The sequence below is a fragment of the Vitis riparia genome, chromosome 14, assembly GCF_004353265.1.
Source record: "Vitis riparia cultivar Riparia Gloire de Montpellier isolate 1030 chromosome 14, EGFV_Vit.rip_1.0, whole genome shotgun sequence".
Lineage (NCBI taxonomy): Eukaryota > Viridiplantae > Streptophyta > Magnoliopsida > Vitales > Vitaceae > Vitis > Vitis riparia.
The window spans coordinates 8,413,808-8,432,199 of record NC_048444.1 but is presented as its reverse complement, the minus strand read 5'-3'; the positions used below and the strand labels follow the sequence as shown (position 1 = coordinate 8,432,199).

Genomic DNA, 18,392 nt, shown 5'->3' with positions numbered 1-18,392 from the left:
GTCATTTTCCACTTCTAGAGAGAGAGAACAATAGCCTTCACCCTCTCTTTCATTTCCATCAAAAGTGTATCAAGATCAAGGTTCAAGTTATCGAGAGGAAGACTTTGGGTTTACGAGACTTCTTGGGACTTTCATTCTTCATCTTCATCCTGTGGATTCAATTTGGGAACATCCGAATCTAATGTATGTTTTTGTTAGTACTTTCTGAATCCCTTGAATTTTAAAAATGAAAATTTTCCACTGTGTATAGATTTAGAAAAGCTTAAGATAGTTTTACATGTTTCTAACCTAATCCGGACTTGGGAAATGGAGAAATCTAGGATTTTCCCTTCATTATGTGGTGAAAGGGCTCAAGAATAAGGTTTTAAATTTAAAAAGAGTCTTGTATGGATTAATTAAAAAAAAAAACAACAACAAGAGCATAGGAATAGTAGAATTAACAAATATTTTAAAGATAATCATTTTAAATACCTTCATAAAATGCTCTCTATATAAAGGTGAATGAAAAAGGTAATATTTATTACTCGTTTGCTTGTATGTGGATTATTTGATCTTCATTAAAAATAATTCAATCATATTTGGTGAATTCAAGAAGTAATAGCTCGAGAGTTTGAGATAACTGACATTGATCTCATCTCATACTATCTTGGCATAGAAATGAAACAAACTAAAATGGTACTTTTATATCTTAAGAAGGCTATGCAAAAAAAAAAAAAAAAAAAACAATCTTTAGAAGTTTGATATGAATATGTGTAATTCGATGTACACATAATAGAATATGAAGTTAAATTATCTAAGACATGAAGAAAAGATGCATCCAACATAATACAAAAGTTTAGTTAGAAGCTTACGTTGTTTGACTTATACAAGGCCAGGCATTCTTTTTGGAGTTGGACTTGCTAGTCATTATATAAAAACACCAATAGTGACTCACATGAAAATTATTAAATGAATTCTTTACTACATTGAAGGTATACTTGATTATAGTTTATTTTATAACTCCTAACCATTTTAAGCTTATTAGATATAGTGATAGTGATTGGGGCATAGACTTGGATGATTGAAAGAAAACCACTGACTTTGTGTTTTTATGGGAGATTCCATATTCACTTGCACCTCAAAGAGGCTATTTATTGTGATACTTTTAACTTGTGAAAAGGAATTTCTTTCAACAATATCATATGTATGTCATGCAATTTGACTAAACAATTTGTTGAAGGAACTTAATTTTCCACAAAGTAAACCAAAAGAGATATATGTGGACAACAAATCAACGATAACATCATCAAAATATCCAATTTTCCATGACCGAAGCAAATACATCGATATAATATATCATTTTATTAGATAGTGCATTATGAAGAAAGAAGTGTAATTAAAATTGATCAAATTTCAAGATCAAATTTATAGACATTTTTACTAAGTCTCTCAAATTTGAAGATTTTAGAAGGTTAAAAATGCTACTGGAGTTACAAATCAAGTTTAAGAGGGCATGTTGGAAAGTTAAATTTGATTTAGAAATTTTAAAAAAAATACAATTCAATTTCGTTTCCAAAAGTCAAAGGAAATATTTTATTTTCCGTGGTTACTTTAGTTTGTACATTTAAATACTTTGTAATTGTTTATATTCATTTTTCAACCCCATTACTCCAATGGATGGCATACATAAAGCTATGTCTTTGGATTAATATTAGAACTGCCTCTAATTCTAATGTGTTCAACACCATTAGACAAGGTTATGTCGATCATCATAGCCACATAGTTACCTATAAAATTTTATTTCAGTGCATGCACATGTCTTCAATGGCTGTATGCATAATACTAGTTTTTGCAATACGGGGTTGAAACATGACTAGTTGTTATATAAAAAGAAATAAATAAATCTACTTTTAATAATTTTAATATAGATTTATTTACTATATAAATATACTCGTATTTATGTATAGCATTTTCCGCAAATAGTAGCCTCAATTCTTGCCCAGATTCACATTCCATTGTCAGCAGAGAAAAGGGACAATTCCATCTGAATTGGGAATAGATCATCAGAAAGGAAGAAACAGAAACAATTCTATCATTAATCAATCAAACTGGTAATACATAGTACTTCTGGATTGTATATATATAATCCAACACTTGAAACCACCGACTCCAAATCAACCTCCTTCATACATACTAAGCCTTAGATACAATGCCTGTCGAGCTTGTTGAGCTTCTTCTCAGTTTCAAGGGCCTGGTGGGTGGTAGGGGCTGTGTGGTGGACTGTATGGACTTTTATATATTTTGGGGCTGGGTGGTGGATTGTGTGGGCTTTTATATATTTTGGGGCTGGGAGGTGGAATGCGTGGGCTTTTATATATTTTGGGGCTGGGTGGTGGATTGTGTGGGCTTTTATATATTTTGGGGCTGGGAGGTGGAATGCGTGGGCTTTTATATATTTTGGGGCTGGGTGGTGGAATGCGTGGGCTTTTATATATTTTGGGGCTGGGAGGTGGACTGTATGGGCTTTTATATATTTTGGGGCTGGGTGGTGGATTGTGTGGGCTTTTATATATTTTGGGGCTGGGAGGTGGATTGTGTGGGCTTTTATATATTTTGGGGCTGGGAGGTGGATTGTGTGGGCTTTTATATATTTTGGGGCTGGGTGGACTTTTATGCATTCTTTTACAGTCCCTTGATCCGGGATTGCACTTGCTTGTAGAAGGTGGATCAGGTAAATTCCCTGCTATAAAGCCCACCTTATCGCTACTCATTTCTTCTGCAACATCCATGCCAAATATTATCACAAATCACAAAGAGGCAAAAACAGCAGCCCATGCACGACAGTATATTAAATGGGAAAATTGTGTACTACCCTCCAACCATATCCATTTGAAGTTTCAAGAACAGAAACTTAGTAGGACATTTGATCTTATTCAACTATTCAAGTCCACGTAAGTAAGCATGCGCATGTATAGTTAATTACTTGCATGAATATTAAATGCATGTAGGGAAAGAAATTACCATTTTGAGTCAGCTCTCGAGCACTAACGCAAGAGGGAGAGAGGAGGACTGAAATCAAGAGAAAGCACACAAGGAATGGCTTCATGGTGATGGGAGATTGGAGTAGGCTATGCTAAACCTTCTCCCCCACTACCCTTATTTATAATGGCATTCATATGTGTGGATTGGGAAAAAGAGATGGTGATTTTAATTAATGGGAAAGTATGAAGGGCAAGGTGTCCCACCAAAGCAAGGATGACTCACTCTCTCAATTATCACAGCACTCGAAAGAATCCAAAGTACAACAGAAATGCATGGTCTTTCAATGAAAAGTTAAAGTCACCTCGTTTGGAACGACACAACATGCAAAATTTGATTAGTAAAAAAAGCAAGGAATGGTATTATAAAAATATAAACAATAAACAAAGACTTATGGATTGACTACTATTTTCTTTCCATCATTTGCGCAACTTTTCACTCCACTCAATTATTTCACGCGACAGTAGTACTTTCTTACTTTATTTCATTATCATGATCATATTCATGCTTTGCAGCTGGCTACCACCCGAATTTTATAAGTGAAAATATTCCTTCCATCCAACAATATTTTTCTTTCTATCGACTAGAGGATGGGCTGGTTCTTTCTATGTCTAGGGTCTGTTGTTTTAAGCTTTGAATTCAAAACACATCTCTCTTCATGGTGAGGGGAACTAGTCGGTCTACAAACTCAGAAATTTTAATAAGATTGAATCTGTCTAAAGCATATGGGAAAATGGTAATTTGGTAGACCACAAATGCTACACTGCCTTAATGCTGATTATTTGAACGGCTGATAAACACACACTAGTGGTAGAGAGAGAGAGATCATGAGGCCCACTGAAAAGCAAAGGAATTGGAATAAAGAATACTTCACATAGAAAAGCTAGAACACTTGCAAAAATTACAATGAGAGAGAGAGATGATAAGGATAACATCAAACGTCAATCCTATATCGATCGTGTTTCACGTTGCTCCAGTCCTTTTGATAGTTTGGTACATCCGGAAGATTTAAGGGAAAGTATGTTCTCAGCTACTAATATCAAGAGAATGAGAAATTGAGAACCCAACTTTGGGATCAGCATACTTACCTTGAAAATAGCAAAGTTGAGTTCTCGTTCTCATTATTTTGATATTAGCAGCTGAGAACACACTTTCCCCATGATTTAAATGATGAAAAAGTTGTGGCCAGCTCACAGGGTGCTGTTGGAAGGAAGGAAAGAAAGAAGAGTGAAAATCTGAAGTATTATGAAGTTATGTTGTTGAACAATTCACATTGAAATATCTTATTTGCTGACATTGATTTCATCAAACTAGGTTTTAGATGAGAGTAATAAATTCTACGTAGTTTATCATAAGATAAACTATGTAGGTTTTTTCTTGAATGTAAAAAACATTTTTTCAATCCATTTGTGTAACCCAAGAGAAGAAAGATCATAGTCTAGACAGTCATAGACTTCAATGGTGGAAAAACCAATTCGTAAAGGCAAGTGGTTTGGTGAAAAGTAGTCAAAAAACATAGAGAAGACGGTCTCATTGTGGAACTACCAGTGGCAGTGCTCAAGTGCTCATCAAATGCTCAAGTGCCCCAAGTTTCTTTAGGCATTTTGGAGCTTTCGAGTTTTTCAATTTTCTAACCTTAGTTTTTGTTATAGGGGTTTTTTAGTAAATTTGAATGTTTGGTATCCAAATTATGATTTCTAAGATATGTGATAGGATCCTTAAGGTCATGGGCGATTATGTTAATTTCCTTTTCCATGTCTTATGCTTCACATATATTTTTATGTGATATGTCTAGAATAATTATGGACATTTTAGTTAATAGAAAATAAATTTTCTTAAAAATTAGATTCCAAAAAATGTTATTTATTAAATTTTGAAATAGTATAGATTAAGGAAATAATACTTGAGAAAATAAAATTATGAGAAATATACTTCATTTCTAAAATAATTCTAAAGGATTTTAATATATTTTGTTTAAAATTATTTTGATAAAAATCCTTATAAAATAAAAGGTTTTCCTTTTTGGATAAAGTGCTCTTTAAATTTTTACTTTGAAAGTTTTGAAATTTTCCCTACTATACTAATCCTTAATTCGGAGAACACATCATTTTTGAAAATTTTGATGGATAATTTATCATTAAGGAAACTACTAAAAGTTGTATTTTGATAACTTTTAATAAAATAAATTATTATGAAAATGAGATTCTATAGTAAAGGATATTTATTAAATCGGAAAATTTTAGGCATAGGGAAAGTAAATGTTATAAGAAATTTTGAATATAAGAGCTAAAGTTCCATTCTAAATTTATTGTTAAGGACTTAAAATACTTTCCTTAATAGTATTTTTTAAAATTCTAGAAGAAATCGATCTTTTCATAATTGGATAAAGTGCCCATAATTTTTTAGAAGTTTCCTTATTACACTAAAGTTTTCAATTTGAAAATTAAAATATTATAAAAATTTTCATAAGAGATAATTTATGGACATTACCAAAAGGTTTAAAGGAAACTTAGTAATTTGATGGAAATAATTTTTTTTTTTTTTTGAAAATATTTCCAAGATAAAGTATTTATTAGAGAATGAGAATTTTATGAAAATATGTTTTAAAATGTGAGAGTAGGGATTTTTTTTTTTCAAAATTAATTTTAGGATAAACTACTTGAATAGAAATTTTTAAAAATTTTCAAGATGACATTCTCCTAAGTGCACTAGGTTTCCAATTCAAAAATAAATATTTTTGGAAACTTTCAAAGAAGATTATTTGTTCATTAAGGTTATTATTAATGTTCTAAAAAGCTGAAAATATTAAGTGAGAAAGGGTCTTTGGCAAGCCCATAGCCTCTAATATCAAACACGTCTTGTTCTGGGTCATCACCGACCCAATGGCATGTTGGTCCAAGGAATTAAGGGATATGGACTTTCATTATCATTTGAAGGCCCATTATGATTTGAGCCTTCACCACCCCAATGGTGGGTTGGGCTAAGGTATTAGGATATGGATTTTTAAAAGACAAGACTAGATATATTAATAGTGGAAGCAACCACCTCAACAATGGAGTTCTTTACTTGGTAACATTGATATAAGGATCTTGGTTATACACTTAAATTAAAGATAGAAGTGGCCTATCCAATGTCAGGACTTTCATAGACTAAGGGCTAAACTAAAAGGTATGTTGATCTTGCGTTAGGAACTCTTCAACTTTAAAGCAAGGAGATCAATATAAGAAGGTTTCTACTTAGAAATAAGATCATGACTTGCCCAACATAGGCTCAAATTTATGATATTGGGATACCTAGCAAAGGATATGTAGTCCTAAGAGCTTTATATTTGTTAAACTATTGTTTGCCTTGAATGTTTAATGATTAAATGCATTATTTGTTATGGATATCATGTTTACTTGTTATTATCACTCTCATTCTCACTATCAATTAATGGACTAAGCCTAACTAATTATTTGGATTGAAAAATTTAATATGGATATAGTAACTAATTGCAAAGAAACTAATTTAGGTAGAGCTAGTTATTGCTTATGAAAAAACCTAGTAAGAAGAAAGAATATTGGTATATCAAATGTGGCATAAGACAGATCAGAAGACCAAGTGTTTCATACTTAGATCTTTAGATGATGTGTTGCACTAGCAACACATGTCTATTGTCACAATCTTTGATATATTCTTTTTAATCTATAAGGGATATTCGTTGATAAGGGTGGGCCAGCTAGACAAGCTACCTTAGAATTATTATGAATACCAAGATTTGTATGATTTTAAAGACTTCATATTCTTTATAGATGGCAAAGAGGATTCTAAAATATCACAGGGGTGTTCATATGAGAGTCAAGGGTTCATCAAGCTCTTCTACTAAAGAGAAAAACAACAACACCAAATAAGGAAAGTTCAAGATAGGGAATGAGAAAGCAAGCTTAGGGTCAAGTAATTCTTTTGTGACCTTTTGGGACATTAAAAAGGTAATGCCTAAATTGCCTAAGGAAAAAAGAAAGTACACATCATATTCTCATTATTGAATATATGTCGTTGGATTCATTCTAAGTGCACTATTTGTAATTCTTTATAGAGTTTTAATAAGTGAGAAGGTTATAGAACACTACTATAAAAAACAAAAACAACGATGCTCTCTTTCTTGGAGCTTTAGAAAAAGTGCCATTATTTAGTTTCTTATGAAAAAATGTTGGCGCTTGTTAACCATGATGTTTCTACAAGTGTCATTGAACGGGTAATATTTTGGAAATCCTGGCACTTAAAATTAAGCATCATCATATACATATGTTTTTTTGCATTATTAGCACTTTTAAAAAAAAACAGCGTTATCTTGTATAGTGTATATATTTACCTAAAATTTTCATTCCCCTCCACAAGCCTTGCAATAATAAGAATATACTTCTTCTAAAGCTTCAGTTGTAAGGTTACCTTAGCTTGGCTTAGCTTAATGGGAACATAATGAGGATATACTTACCTTAGCTTCAGTTGTAAGGTTAGTTGTGCAAGCTAGTGGGAGATGCTACCACTTCCCCCATTACCACTTTTGCCAAGTAATGAGAATGATCATATCTCACTTAAAGAAAAGAACCTAGCACTAATGAAACATTTAGCTTCTAAGCTTAAGTAACATTAATCTAAATAAAATCCAAAGATTGGGTAAGTCTAAACATTTTAATTCTAAAGGATCTCCTAACTTGTGAAGTCTGTATAAGTGGTAAAATAACTAAGAGACCCTTTATTGCTAAAGGACATAGAACTAAGGAATATTTAGAGTTAGTACAATATCACGTGTGTGGAACTTTTGTCACTCATGCATATAGGAAATATGATGCCTTGAAAAATTCATCGAATTTAAGGCGAAATCAAATAACCTATTGGGTAAACATATTAAGGCACTTCATTAGATTGAAGTGGTGAGTTTATGTTATATTCCAATTGTGTGCACCAGGACTCTATTGCAAAATAAAGTAATAGAAAAAAGAAATCAAAACTTTGATATGCATATTGAGATCGGTGATAGGTTTCTCATTACTTCCTGCATCTATTTGGGGATATGCCTTAAAGATTGTATCTTAGTTCCATTACTAGATTAGTACTTTTGACTTTTAGGGAGATGTAGAGAAGTTGTAAACTTAGTTTATGACATATTCGCGTATAGGGGTATCCATCACATATGCTTAAACCAAAAGTAGACAAGTTGAAAGCATGGTAAGAGGTATATCAGCTTCTAGGATATCCAAGAGGATCTCGAGGATTATTACTTTTTAGTCAAAATGATCATAAGGTATTTTTTGGAACAAATGTTAGATTTTGGATGTAGACTATATGATAGGTCTAGAGAACACTAGAAGATTGTCCTACATTTGCACAAAACACTATGGATACAAAGGTATAAGCATGTGCCATTCCTAATAATTTTAGCACATGAGAGTCTCATCATAGTGGGAGAATTTCATTCATGGCAAGAAGCTACGAACGGAGATTTAGAATCCTTGTGTTCTAACATGATAGTCTCACTCTTTTCAACTTTATATACAAATAATTTCATTGACAGAATGTCCAAGTAAACAAATAAACAAATAAATGAACGAGTAACCAAATAAATAAACTAGTAAATAAGTAAATAGACAAATAAATTAATAAATAAAATAATAAGTGAATACCAATAAATCAATCTTCATTGAAGAAAAAGATTTTATTAAAATGGCTTAACCAAAAACTAAAATATTTGATTTGCTTGACTAAAATCATCTTTCACACAAAATTGTTATTTTTTTCAATAAAAATGAATATTGTAATTATTTCCCTACCATTTCTTTTTCTCATCAAAACTATAGAATTTTCACATCAAAATTGACTAAAAATAAATTGAATTATTGTTTTCAAAGTAGTAAAATATTAATGAGTGTCTTAATAACTAAAGTTCTATGCCAAAAATTGGGCAACAGAATTATTTTCTTTTCCTTTTGAAGATTGAATGAATTCATTAAACTGCCAAAAGCAATTTATTCTTCCTAAAAATCATTTCCTAGCCCTTTTTAAATAAATAAAAAATCTTGGAACAAATTTTATTATTTTCACCATTATTAGGATTACCACTCTTTTCTTTGTTCTCTTTTCCTATTTTTCTTTTGCTCAATATCAACACACTCAAAAATAAATTTTAATTTTTGATTATTTGTCAAAAACTTATGGTTCACATATATTTAAGAAAATTATTATTATTTAGTATTTTTTTTTCCTATTAAAATAAATTTATGACTTAAAACTCTCTTGATCTCCATTAAAAATATATCTTACCATCTCAAATCCACCTTGACATTTCTTTTGATAACAACATTTTTCATGGATAAATATATAAATAAGGCATGGTTTTAATATATTTCTTATTTTTTATTTTTAAAGATATTAGACTCCATTTTTTTTTACAAACCCTTGGCACTACAGATTCAAATCTGATACATGCCAAACAACAATTTTCTATCATGACCACATACACCTACAAATATCTCAAAATTGGCGACTTTCTTTCTTCACTTGGTTACACACAAAAAAAAGCACACACATCATTCAACCATTTGTCCAATTCAAATTTTAACACTTCAACCAAAACTGATGGGAGTAAAAGGCTAGAATTGTGAACTGACAAAACAATCAAAGTATCGCCTTTGTGGCAGTGGCACATCCCAACCACCACAACCGTGAGTTGCTACACAACCTTTTCAGTGTTCACAGCATCACAAATCAGGGCTAAAAAAATTTGTAAATGGAATGCCTTTCCCCTCTAGTTCAGCATAGATTCCAGATATAGTGCCATTTATCATGACCATAAAACTAAATGGAAGATAATTCTTTAATCAAACCCATACCCTGTGGGTAAGTAAGTACAGCAGTCACAGGAAGAAGGGCAAAAGCACTATGAGGTTATTTGCTAGATGGCTGCTTCGGTTCACGTAGCTAATTTTTCTTCAAAAGGAATGTTCTGGTGGTTATAGACTTGTAGTATATATCCCACATGAACACCCCCCAATTTTCTTGTTCCTCATAGCATCCTCCCTTTGGGCTTCACCGGAACCACCATCTCTGAATTGCAGAAATTGGAGTACTTAGGAATGGGGCATAGCGGTGGACAAGCGGATTAATGGTCCTCCCAATCTTACTCCACACACTTTGATGGTAGCTAGCAGTCACAGGTGCGTGATACATTAGCTTTAACAGCTGCAAGGGAAAACATCATTTTGTGAGGTTCTGTTAAATAAACCTTAAACATAACGAATATAATGTTTATAATACAACAGGAATCCCATGGCCAATACTAAGCAATACCAACATGCATGTGCCCATGACTAATCCAAGTACTTAAATACCATAAAACCCAAACTGACCGAAAAATTGAGGGAGAACCTCAATAGGTTTTTACCTAAAAACAACCCCATTGGAGTGGACCATGTCAGAAACTGAGTGGGTGCATACATTTATAAGTAAAAGATATAGAATATGCAATAAACACTGATATTCAAGACCAAACAGACCAGTATCTTAAACCCAATTCTGACCCGAATTCTTGTTAAGTTTCAAATTCTCAACCTATCCCAAGCAAAGGAATTACCCAACTAGTGATCCACAGAAATCCTAAGTCTACCATAGTAAAAACTAAAAAGTACACTTCCAAGTTATGAGATAAGAACAAAGCACAAAACAGACAAAAACCTCCCATTCCTCCCCCACACCAAAAAACTGATCACCTCCTTATGAAAACCTTCTCCTTTAAGCACAAATGTAAACCTACGTAAGAGTAGGAATTCCTCCAAAGTAGATATCAAAAAAGAACAAAAACAAACCTGCCAATACATGAAAGTTTGTATTATGTTGCGCTGCCACCTGCACATGAAAATTAAAAACCTATGAGAAATTGAAAAGGTGAAAAAAAATGCCAAAAAATGAGAAAACAGAATGGATCAAAAATAAAACAAAAAAAAAAGGTAAGGGAAGGAATTGAGCAACTCACGACAACAGAGAGAGAATCAAAAGGAAGCCAAGACCAATCTCAGTGTGTGAAGACAATATGCTGAGGGTAGTAGCATTTGACTCCACCCAGACGCAAGGCTCTTCCAAGTATTTCCTGGACAACCAGAAAAATTAAATAATTAAAATAAAAACTAAAATGACTACTTATTGCTTTGGAACAATGATAGAGCCTCTTGTCCTACAAAACAAGTAAGTCTCTTAAGAGAAAGAATGACTCCAACAAGCCATGCCAGGCCCACCGGTGATTAACTAAATAAGGGAAGGGGAGCATTCACACCAAGGGTTGAGGAGGTGCTATCCAGATACATTTTTAGTTCACATCCAGGCTTAAGCATAAAATGATATTAGCACTAATAACCCTTTGCATATAATACTAGTCTATATTACATGAACTTGGGTGTAGCATCAAGTGTGGGTGTGTATCTAGGTGTCACTTTTGTAGAACCACCAATCTTAAGGTACAGAATACAGCTAATATGTTCAAGTATCTCCAAGCTAGGTAAAGACATTTCAAAAGGTGGTTGTCAACAAATGATTGATATGTTAAACATTTATACTAGTGGGTTTAATTAAGTGATACTAGAGATGATGTTTCTAGACAACAAGTAAATAAACAGCTTATTAAAAATGTAAGTTAAAGAAAACTATTTCCAAATCCTAAGTTATATGATGGGGTTTCAAGAAACCTCTCTGCCACGTTGAATTACCCTAGACCTCAAGCTGGCAACCCATCACCAATTTGTACTTCTAGCAATCCAACAAATTAAAAAAATGTGAAAGGACTTGTATTTTTATTTTTATGTTTCTTCCTTTTTTCTTTAGTTTTTCTCTCTTTCTTCATTTCTTGATAGATAATAAAAATGCATACAGAAAGTGCCAATGGGAGCACAGTCCATGTATATAATAGATAATCTTCAAAAACAACTAACCAGATCCTGGCTTCTAGAATTTTGAATAAGATTGTTCTTAGGATCCTTGGTTTTTTGTGTGCAGTGTTTGTTTTTGTCTGTCTGTGTGCCCTACAATGCCAATTGGCACTGTTGAAATGGTCAAACAAACCAAAATAGGAAGGTAAATAAAGAAACTTTCCTAATAAAAAACTTTTTACATTAAAAAAATGGAAAAGCAAAACCTCTCCAACAAGGATTTCAGTTTCAACCATGGTTCTTGTCTGCAAAGGAGGAATCTTTAAACAAACATGCTAATTTAAATAAATTCAAAGACAATAATTAATAAAAACAATTGCATTTGAAAGGGGAAACAAACAAACAAACAAACAAACAAAAATAAGGCTTCTCCTACCTGTACAAGGAGGAACGAGTGAAATTGCGCCTAAGGAACTTGGCAACATGTTCAACAGCTCGGCACAAAATGGGAATTAAAGCAACTGCAATGAAGCTTAACATCAGCTCTATGGAGGTAATGGAGTAAAAAAGCTCACTATAGGTTCAAACACATGGAGAAAGAAACAAAATTAGAGGCTCAGAAATGCTCACATTTGAGGTAAAGATGTGATGTTACAAACATAAGGCAGTAAATGAAGTAGATAAAATCCTTTGTTGCGATTACTGACTGAAACCACACTTGCACAGCCTGCAAATTCCATGCCCTAGGTTTCTGCAGATACAGACTAAATCAATAGAAGAATGATAGCAGCATCACATGCAAAAAAAAAATGATCACAAAGATGATGAAACGAGTACAGTAAGATTACCCCGTATAGTGAGTACAAAGAATAGAGAGAGGAACATGCAGTGCCCATAAAATGATAGCCGATATGCCCTATTTGAAAGATTCCGAGGTATAATTGGAAATATTGCCAGCACAGCCACAACAAACACCTACAGAGGAAACCAAAAAAGTACAAAAAGGAATATCAACTAAATGAAAAATGGCATGTGAACAGGACATAGCACTAGATTTACCATCGCTAGCATGCATGATTTTCTGTGATCATTCCTTATGGCCAGTAATATTTGATAGCAACATCCTTCCTATTAGAGCGCATGATACATTATGGGGTCCAAATCCTAAAAGCTTAAGCTTGCAAGATTTTGGATCCACAATGCATATCATGTTCTTTAACACTCCCCCACACATTCGTCCCCACAGCCGCAAATGGAGTGACATAGGCCCATAGGCAAACATCATAATCAGCCTCTTTTGGGTTTACAATGGTTTAATAAATTGGGAAACTAAATAATATGCAGGGGAGGGTCAAACACATAGCTCTCACCAACTGATGCTCTGATACTATTAGGAAAATTGGTCATCTTAACTTTCAATGACAAATAAAATAAAAATAATTTAACTGCTGAAATCTTATTTAAAAAAATAAACAATTAAAATATAAAAATAAAAAATAAAAATAAAAAATAAATCACTACATTGCATGATGATCTTCTGTTTTTTTTCCTTTGAGGCAATAATATTTGAAAGCAGTAACAGTGATGGCCCATAAACTACCCTCGCAACAAAAAAATTTCAAGTCCAAAAATATACCAACCTTGACAGAAATCAAAATTTAAGAAAACCATGATTAAACTGTCGACAACAATTATAGTGCACTAGTTTGGTGACAGAAAGATTAAAGAATTACTGAAGTAAAAGAATTCACAATGGTCATTTTAAGGAATGAAAAACAAGTTTTTGTATTGAAGCAAGGTTCAATCACAATTAAATGGTAACCTAGAATACACCGTGCAAGGACAAATTAATGGTTCAAAAACTCATTAACATGGCCTTTCAACACTTCCAGCAGCTATATATCTTCAACAATGCACTTATCCAGTGTACATTGTTTCTCAACATTTAGCAGGAAAATGGCCAACAGATTGTTTCTAGTGCTCACCATGGCTTGCATCAGTTTATCCTTTCTTTTATTGGCCATTGCATTGATTTGTTAATTAGGGCATATTTAGTTAACTGTTCTTGATCCCCAAAGGAAACTGTAAAATATTAAGCATTAAAAGAGCAGGTGAGAGAATTATTGATGACCACAGGAAGGACCTTCATCCCAACGAACCAACAAAAATTGAAAAACCAAATCAGATTGATCCATTTCACATTTAAAGAAAAGATATGTTCTTGTTCTCAATATCCCACTTCATATGTCTCAACTTTTGAATTCATGTTGAGCTATAAACCAAAGAATTACACGACAAAAGCATGCATAAGGGTTTTTTATGAAAGATGTTGCAAGAGTACCACAAAAAGGTTTTTTTTTCTTTTTTCTTTTTAGTGTATTAATATATCACTTCCACGGATCATTTGAAATTCTATTCAATTCAATAAAATCACTGAATACCAGATTTTGTTTATTCATGGTGGCTGCTACTCCCTACGCAATCTCCTTCTCTTGCAATTGTTTCTAATAAAATAAAACAATGAAAATCCAGACATAACAAGTAACAAGAAATTCTAAAATGATTTATTTAGGTACTTAAGTCAAAATATAAGGTCATAGAGATGTTCTTGATAACTTATCTACTTCCATCACTCTTGTAGTAGTAGTTCCATCACTCTTATAATAGTATTTTGTTTGCTACAGAAATGACAGTTGTTCTTCACATCCACTTATGAAGAGATCAAGTAAAAAAGGATTTTATTTTTTTGGTTGGGGAAAGGGGGGATGGAATCAATCTCAAAGGATTAAAATTCAACAAAACAGTTAATCAGACAAGTTGTTATACGTTGACCCAAAAACAGATAATAGTTTGTGTATATAAAACCAATTAAATTCACCAATTAGTCACATGCAAGGAATCAGTATGTGTAACCAAAGAAAATTAAGAAAACATTCAGATAAAAATAATTAAGCCGCAAGCCAAGCAAAAATTAAGTAAATCATGAAATGTTGAGATAAAATAAATAATAAAATAAATAAAAAATTAATTAAAAAACAAAGCTTATCAAAGTTGAGCCATACTTTCATAATTCATCATATTCAGATTCCTATTCGTTTTTTATATATATATATATATATATATATATATATATATATATATATATATATATATATATATATATGTATATATGTAACATGTTATTCAGCATATTTGGATTCATGCCAGGGGCAAAACATGACTGCCTGAGAAAAAAATCATGAAATAAAATCCACAGTGGGTTGTGTTGTGTTTGTGCATGCATGAAAAGTTTACTCTACCCAAGCATTGACAGAAAATTGTATGGTTTGTCGATCCCAACGCATGGAAGTCGGAGCTGGAGTTGGAGTTGGGCCTGAAGTTGCTGATGCCCCAGATGTCCTGGTAGCAGACCCTACATTATATATTGGATTGGGTTCAATAAAACAGTAATCCAGCAAGTGAAGAACAAAAGAAGTTCAGAACATATACATTCAGTATTTTCTTTCCTTTTCTATTGCAATTTTCATAGTAGAAACAAGAATTTATCTACCTGAGTTACGTGCCCGTGGTTGCTCACTTGCAGCTGATGACGATGACGAGGATGAACTACCCGTAGACATTGCCTCAACCACAAGCTCAGGATCCTGCTTTCCAAACAAAGTGAAGGATCATCAGAGAATCATTGTCTAAGCGACAAAAGGTAAGATAAAGCTAGATGAGTAGCAGAAACATGCCAAATTAAAACAACATATTTCCAAAAGCCTCTAGAAGCCCATATAATAATTAGAATGCAAACGGCATGAGTTCGCATGTGTCTCTAACTCCATGATATGATTAAACCCCAAAAAGTATAGTTGTGTATTCAAATACCCATTCCCTTTCCACAAACCTATAGTTAACCCCATTTTTTGAAACATGCAAAGCAATAATTTCAATATATATAACACAAAATAGATATATTAAACGCGCTAACTGAAGATGCACTAAAGTACCCAAACCGTTTTCAAAGGAAGCTAGGGAGAAAATTTCCAACCAAAAGGTGAGAATCTTAGCATTACAATTTAAAGTATATAAAGATCCAGAAGCAAATGTCAAATCAGATATTCAAACAAGATTTTAATGTTTAATTCCCAATTCACGAGCATGTCTAAAAAGAATAGATATATTAGTAAAAGGAAAGAAGGGATGTTGAAACCTGATACAAGGACATAATCTAAAGCAGGGGAAAAAGATGAACAATGAACTACTTGGAGAAATAATAAAATAACAGAACCCCATTTCATGGAAGTCCAAATATAAAACACAGAAAGCAAGCACAAATAAGAGAAGGAAAACCAAAACATTTTAAGTTTAATTTCTAGTTTCACAAGAAAATAAAAATAAAAAATAAAAAAATGTCCAGAAGAATGAAAACAGGAAAGAATTTGCCAGAAGAAAATTTGGAAAAGGGAATTCTTTTTAGAAGTGAATGGGAATTCTCAACCATTCAAAAACAGAACCATGAAGTTCATGTGAAATGCCTAAAATTAAAACCTAAAAGGCACACCCCTCCCTGGGAGGGGAAACACATGTTCCAGATTAAAATGAAAGGATTTTCCTAGTTTCATAAGAAAACATTATCAAGAACTGGAACAACAAGCAGCTCCAAGTTTGCAGTAAGAATAAACGAAGAATCAAAAAGAGAGAAGAGGAGAATTAAAAGGTGCCAGAGCAAAGCGAACCCAGTAGGACACACCCAGCACCCTCTCCCCCTACTCCCTCCCCAAGTAAAACCAAGAAAAGAAAAGCGAAAAAACAGAAAATAAAATAAAATAAAATAAAAATTCCCTGAGCTAACAGCAACCTGTCGATGAAAACACTAACTGGAAAGCCATCTTCATCTAATGAATCCCCATCCACAGGAAACCAGAAATCATGCAAAGGTCTTTAATACTAATACCAGGAGTCCTATCCTTTTATAAGGTGGGAATGGAAAGATTCTCCGCCTTTCAAATACACCATCATGACTCAAATATATGGATTTAAAGGCAGGCTAAGCGCAAAACTTATCTGAAGTGTCAGGTTTTCAAGGAGAAAAAGAAACATTCAGCGCAAAAAGAACCAAAATCAATAGAAAAAAGAGATATCTGCACTACAATTATAAGATCTTTTTTTTAGTAAGACCTTTAAGATCTACTCTAAAAAATATGTCCAGAAATCAAACTGTTGTGTGGATTAAACATGGGAAAAAAATTAGGAGGGAAGAGTGTTGCAAGTTGAAATCCATATAAGGGCACACTCAAAGGAATGAGGAGAAGAAGATAACACATGAATTCCCCATAAGCTGACTTTGAGAATCACAACATGCCATTCTATGAAATCAAAATCCAAAACCTGAGAGGTCAACCACCAAACCTATAATGGAGAAGGGAAGCTACCTATGCTGGTTTCTAATCCCAAGGTAACAGCTTACCAAGAAGAAGCCAAAAGCATCACAATCAGAGGTAAAACCATCAAAGAAACCCAAAGACCAAATCCTCAACCATAAAAACAAATAAGAAAAAATTTCAAAACTGCAAAAATAAGAAATATAGGAAATAAAACTACAAAAAAATATTTAAACAAAAATAGAAGAGTAAAGAATTTCTCAGCAGCACAAAAACAAAATACATGGAAAACCAATCTTTTGTGTCCAAGAATCAAGTACCATAAGTGGAAGAAATAAAACCCAAATGAGACTCAATTGGGTTCAGTTCTAGTTCCACTAGATTCATACAATCAAAAAATATATATGCACGGAAACTATGATGCTAAACATTATGGAAAATGAATCAAACAATACCTATTTTAAAAGTCCAAGAATCAAAGGTGCGAAGGCTAAGGGAAATAAAAAAAAAAAAAAAAGATAAAACTCAATCAGACTTTCAGTTCAACCGTTACAAAAAATATAAAATCAAGAACACAAACAAGAAAATGAAATTTTTCATATTTTCAAATGCGCCAACAAATTTCTAAAACTCTCATTTCAGATTCCAAGAATCAAAGCCCAAAAACAAAAACCCAAAACAGGTGAGATGAGATTAACGAGGTGTAGCTCTAATTCCAATAAAATCATGAAGAACAGGTCCAAAAATAAAAATCCACAAACCCGACTGACAGAGAATTGAAACCCACATGGAAGACAGACAAAACGAAAGAAATTCATCAGAGATACGATCTAATTCAAAGAAGCCATATAAAGAAAAGAAAAAACCGATACTTCAGATGCCCAAAAACAGAAACAGAAACAGTGGGAAGTAATGAATGGGAAAAAATAAAATCCAACTCAACCCAATTGCTAGAAACCAAAACCCCAGAAATCCGTAACGACCCGGATAGGAATCTCCAAACGACCGCATACAAGAGTGCAAAGAAAAAAATCTCATAGGATCAAGAAGAATACATAAAGACTTACATACAACACAAATACACATCTGCAAACACAATTATATCTAGATGTAT

At 32.8% G+C, this 18,392-nt stretch overlaps 1 long non-coding RNA gene and 1 pseudogene across 1 annotated transcript; both read right to left on the bottom strand.

Moving 5' to 3' along the window:
- Positions 1–2,042: 2,042 nt before the first annotated feature.
- Positions 2,043–3,120, bottom strand: LOC117930271. The gene is made up of 2 exons (XR_004653893.1): positions 3,001–3,120; positions 2,043–2,755 (listed from the first exon to the last, which is right to left on the bottom strand). It is a non-coding gene; the product is annotated as an uncharacterized LOC117930271 (long non-coding RNA).
- A 6,464-nt stretch (positions 3,121–9,584) lies between these two features.
- On the bottom strand, positions 9,585–15,581 carry LOC117930265 (annotated as a pseudogene).
- Positions 15,582–18,392: the final 2,811 nt, after the last annotated feature.